Genomic DNA, 6,110 nt, shown 5'->3' with positions numbered 1-6,110 from the left:
AATTCTCCTGCCTCAGCCTCCCAAGTAGCTGGGATTACAGGCACCCGCCATGACACCCAGCTAATTTTTTGTATTTTTATTAGAGACAGGTTTCACTCTGTTGGCAAGGCTGGTCTTGAACTCCTGACCTCAGGTAATCCACTACCTCGGCCTCCCAAAGTGCTGGGATTACAGGCGTGAGACACCACGCCTGGCCCAGCAGTGAGTCGTTTTTTTTTTTTTTTCTTTTTGCTCTATGTGGCCAGCTTAGATTGAAAAGCAGAGGTCTGTTGGTATTCTGTGTTGATTTCTGAGGCTAAATCCCAATTAAGTGGGAAACAATGCAGCACTTGATTAGTGATGCTCACAATAGGAGTAGGGCTAGGAATGGTGACCTGTGTGTTAGTCACACATTTGCCGTCTCTGATTAGTTAGAATGGGTGAATTAGGCCATTGTCTCAGAATCATAGAATATCAGTTTTGTTTCTTGTATCCCAGAAAAAAAAAAAAAGTTAATTCCATTTCAGTAGAGAAATGTATAAAAGTCACTAAAGAAGTTTCTGATAGAATCAGGTCTAAAATTAAGGTTCTTTAACTTTCTATCTGAAATTTTTTCTATGACATCTCAGTAAGTCTTGGTAGTTTCATAGTTCAGGTAGAAATAATACTGATCAAAATAACTGTGGTCTCTCCTCCCTTGGTGACACATATCCCATTAATCCAAGGCCTCAATGTTACTGAGCCACCTTGTTTAGTGCTTTATCCACACTCACCCCTGTTGGGTAATATTCAACCTCTAAACATCCTCATACTTCCCCTCTACTTCTACCCCATAACTACATTTCCTATTACATTGATTAAGTATTAAGTCTCAACTAAATATCCTAAAGAAAAAGATAGAGAGGCCTAATGAATTAATTTATATCTAAAAATTGCTTATTTATTGTATTTCAGACAATTGTTTTAAGTTGTTAGTAGTTTTAAAATATAATAAAAAAAACTTTAAATCAAATGCTTGCATCTATCATTTCATGCAGTAAGATGTCAGAGAAGCAATATATATATTGCTAGTAAAATAAATAAATAAATAAATATGGTTTAGAAGCCTAGCAGGTGCTGTGCATTCTGAACAAAAGAGGCAAGATTTATTTCTTGCAGACTTTCAGGAGCCCCTCAAATCTCAGCAATTGATTTACACATAGTCATTTCTGTTCTCTCTGCCAGGACCATACCCTGAGAAATAGATTCAATCACAGCTTATGGAAACAGAAGTCTTCAAGCAGTCGGTGTGGGCCCTGAACTTCTTTCTGAACACTCCAATCCTTTCAGAGAGGAGAAAAATCAATGACTTCTTGGAGAAACACTATTATTTCAAAGGGAGGTAGAATGGTAAGTCATTAGGAATTCATAATCTAAAAACTGATTGTCGGGGTTTGGACTCAGTTTTTTCTTTTCCACTTGAGAGATATCGGGCAAATTATTTCACCTTTCTAAGTCTTTGTTTTCTCATCTATAAATTGAGATGAATTATCTTTACTGTCTCATGGGGAAAAGATTAAATGAAACAATCTATGCAAAGAATACCAACTAGCACAGTTCCTAGGAGAAAGTAGGTGCTGATAAGTGAGAGCAATTAATGTTGTAATTTATATTGTCATTAATATAAAAACAATTCCTCTCTCTTACTTCTCTATTACCATGATGAGACACCTTCAAAATCAAGCCTACAATAATATTAAAAGATCATATTCTCTCTGTCAGTCTTGGTAAATATGGCAGCTATACTGTTGGTCACAATTCCCCTTGCCTTTTTATTCTGGTTGGAAATGCCCAAACCCACTCAAAGGCTGCCTCTCAGCCCAGTAGCAAGAGGAAAGCACAAAACTAAATAAAACCAAAGAGAAATACTGCTGAAGATTTCTTAGAAATACATGCCTCCCTGACAAATAGAGTGAAGTATATGAAGACCATCCCCAGACACTTCCCACTTCCTACCTGCATTGAATATTATTGTGTGAGAAGGTCATGTTTGAATCCAATATTGTCCAAACATGAGCCATTAAAAGAAAGATAAAAGAACTGCAAAAAAGAGAAATGAGACCTGATGGAGTTGAACTGCTGAATTAGTCAGTCTGGGAGCCACATTTTTGGAACTTCTTATTATGAGAGATTTTGTTAACTGAACTCTGTTATTTAAGCCACTTTCAGTGGAGTTTTTATTACAAACAACCAAATTTATTCCAAACTAGTAAAAATTATATTGATACTAAAAATATCTACCTTGTGATATTTATTGAGATTATATGAAATAATGATAGAAACTTCATTTAAAAAACTCCTTGATATTATCCCAGATATTTGTTTTTTTTTAAAAAAAAACACTCCAAATTATTATCACTGAGTTACATTATAGAACAAAAACTTAATCACCTTGATTATATTATCTGTTTTCCTCGCTCAAAGCCTAAACATATAGGTTCTTGCTACTATTATCTACTGATTGAAACCCCCAGAATTATAAATTTATTGTTTGCTATGGCTTTAAGCTTGCCATCCTAAAGACAAAATTTACTGTAGTGTTAATGGATTGATAGAAATACCTCAGTGATCTTGTTGAGAAAGACCTTGAGTTGTTAATAATCTTGGTGGAACAAGAGGTACAGTTGAGCCAAGAGAAGAAAATAGACGTATGTCGTCTGGGCATGATGTGTCATGCCTGTAATCCCAGAACTTAGGGAGGCTAAGGCGGGCAGATCACTTGAAGTCAGGAGTTCAAGACCAGCCTGGCCAATATGTGAAACCTCATCTCTACTAAAAACACAAAAATTAGCTGGCTGTGGTGGCATGTGCCTGTAATCCCAGCTACTTGTGAGGCTGAGGCATGAGAGTCAACTGAACCCAGGAAGTAGAGATTGCAGTGAGCTGAGATCACATGACTGCACCTCAGTCTGGGAGACAGAGTGAGACTCCATCTAAAAAAATAAAATAAAATAAAGAAAGAAAAAGAAAAAAGAAAATAGACTTATGTCTATATATCTACCATTGACTTATCTTTCCTGACCTAGGATAAAACTGAGAACATCTGAAGTTATAGCTCTATAAACCTCCAACTACAGAAGGCAGCCATGGTTCATCAACCAACCAAAAATGACTCACTGAGAAACCAATCTGACAACTCACCTGACTACAGGTATTTAGGTCTTGGCAACCTAAATGCCCAATTGATTTGCACATGGTCATTTCTGTTCTCTCTGCCAGTACCATGGAAAATATGTTATTCTAAGACAATATCCTTTGTGCTGGCTCAAAATCTCAAATCTAAATTAAGTATTTATTATATTCTAGACCTAAAATAACTCTAAAAAGAATGTAGAGAAATCAAAGAAGAAAGACCTAAACTGAGATGCATGAGTTCATCCTATTTCAAATAGTGTAGCAGTGAGAGTCATATCTGTAGTAAGCTAAAGGATACATGCTATTTTGAGCAAAAGGCCATTGTTCATAGGGTACAGGTCAAGATGTTGATTTTGTTTAATCTATTAATCTCCTGTCCTTCATCTTTTTATAACCTTAAGACCTAGATGATCTCATATCTTGCATAAACACTTCCTTACAACTCCAGCCCACACCTATCTGCCTTCGACTTCTGTGCTATTGATGGATATTTAACCCAATGGCCTTTCTTTGCACCCCCCCGCACATGCATGCATGCATGTGTCTGTGTGTATGTGTGTGTGTGTGTGTGTGTGTCTTTCCTCCTGAACTACGTTATAAATTCTGCAAGGGTAAAAACTATGAGTTACAAATATAAGAGTGCTCATTTAAGTATACATTTTATACATATAGAGGGAAGGCCATATGCTTTACTGTTACCACCACACAATTGCTACAAATTAGTTCTGGTGGCACAATTTGGTCAGGGGTGAGGTTTTACCTTAATGTCACCAACATCCCTTGAAGAATTCAAGACCTCTCTCTTCTGCTGTTGGGGAAATGCTGAGAAATAAATGTGCAATTCAAAAAAAAAGAAAAAATGGAATGCTGTTCACAAGGCATACGCTGCACCAGCGTAAGGTAGAATCATACAATGCAGGTAAGACTATTTCAACTGAAACAAACAACACACTAACCATTATCAGCAATTGGTCTCACCAGACATTGATGAAAGACACGACTTATAGTGATCCAGCTTCCATGAAGCTTCCCAATTCTGATGGTTTTTTCCCCAGTGGATCTCATGGTTCCTCAGTCCCACCTTCTACTATCCACATTATCACACTCCTTTGTCCTCACTTCAGCCATTGTCTTTTTATCTAGTCCCAGCAAGTATGCATCTAAAGTTTTTCTTCTTACACTTAAGCCGTAAGTTTGTTTCAGGTACCAATATTTACAGCTCTTGTTTTTACTTTATAGTGGGTGGCTCATACTTATCAGTTCGTTCTGGCATGTAAAAAAGAGCTGCAAGAAACATTAAAGGAAAGGGGAAGAAGGTATGGGAACACTCAGAATGTTATTCCTCCTCACATGTAATAGCTCCCATCACACTTTAGATGAGGTCCTGAACCTAAAGGTGAGCCTAAGAACAGATGCAAGCCAATTACAGGAGGTAATAGCCTTACTGTCTCAGGCCCTCATTCCCCTCCTCTACTCTGCATTCCCTGTAAAAGGTTTTATTTTACCAATTAATGCAGTTTTAATTAGATAATTCAATTCTATCCAAAGACTGCTGGAAAGGCTTTCAAATAAAAACATGACACTTTGTCCAAAAAAAGGAGTCAAAAAATAAACCAGTGGAGACTTTCCCCTTGGGTAATAGTGGATTAGCTAAATTGGGCCAGTACTTTCTCAGAGGACAACTAGAAAAGCTAGACACAAAAATTTAAAACATCTGCTTGAAAATATTTAAGCACTAACAAAATAGTAAATAATTATCAGGCCAAAATGCAGAGACTGACTTTTAGAAATACTTTCTTCCTGAGGGTGACAGAAGGTTGTGTAAAGTTAATCAAAACAGGAAAAGTAAGCAAATAACATACATAAATCAATAAAATAGAAAACAACCATAAAATAGTGAGGGTCAATGAAGCCATATATGGTTCTTTGAAAGGACCAATAAATTTAATAAATCCCTGGTGACACTAATCAAGGTAAAATAAAAGTTAAAAGATATAAATAACCAATGTTAGGAATGTAGAAGTCTTTTTTATTATAGACAAAATAAAAATTTCTTATGAAATACTTTGTCAATAAATTTTAAAATTTTAATAAAATGAAAAAATTTCTTTAAAAATACAATGTAGTGAAACTGAAACAAGAAGAAATCAAAAGTATAAATATTTATATAACTATTAAAGAAATCAAATACATAATTTTAAGTATTTCCATATAGAACAACACTAGGCCCAGATGTCTTCAGCAAATACTTCCAATAATTTAAGGAAAGGATAATTTCAATAATATTCAAATTCTCCAAGAGTATAGCAAAAGAAAAAATACTTCTCAATCATTTCAGTAAACCAGCATAACCTTTCTAGGAAAATTTAATGGGCAAATCAAGAGAAAGGAAGCAAAAATACTAGCCAATCTCATACAGGAATAGAAATGCAAAAACCTCAATATTACCAAAATGTTTTTGTAATATAATAACCAAAATAAACAAGGTGGGTTTATTCCAGAAATGCAATATTAATTAAGTATTCAAACATTAGGATGTGTGCAATGGCTCATACCTGTAGTCCTAACTGCTCAAGAGGCTGAGGCAGGAGGATCACTTGAGCCCAGGAGTTCCAAGCTGCAGTGAGCCATAATGGCACCACTGTACCCCAGTCTGGGTGACAGAGCGAGGCCAGGTTTCAAAAATAATAATAATCAATGAAATTTAGCCCATTTACAGAATAAATGAGAAAAGTAACACTATTGTCTCTTTAGATAAATAAAAATGTTTGATATAATTTAACACTCATTCATAATTTAAAAATATATATGGATAGAAGAAACTTTCATAATTTGATAGAAGTATTTATAGTAAACTTACGGTGAAGCTTTTCCTTTGCAATCAGACAGCATGCAAGGATGACCTTTATCACTTCTTTTAATCAATATGGACTAAGGGTTTAGCCAGTATAGTAATG

General features: G+C 35.5%; 1 long non-coding RNA gene across 1 annotated transcript in view; it reads right to left on the bottom strand.

Moving 5' to 3' along the window:
- Positions 1–6,110, bottom strand: part of LOC105519273 — a 356,472-nt gene that overhangs the window by 190,740 nt on the left and 159,622 nt on the right. The gene's annotated exons all lie outside the window — the stretch shown is intronic.

The sequence above is a fragment of the Colobus angolensis genome, unplaced genomic scaffold (assembly GCF_000951035.1).
Source record: "Colobus angolensis palliatus isolate OR3802 unplaced genomic scaffold, Cang.pa_1.0 Scaffold342, whole genome shotgun sequence".
NCBI classification, from domain to species: domain Eukaryota; kingdom Metazoa; phylum Chordata; class Mammalia; order Primates; family Cercopithecidae; genus Colobus; species Colobus angolensis.
The sequence above is the reverse complement of the archived record's forward strand: the minus strand, read 5'-3'. Positions and strand labels throughout refer to the sequence as shown.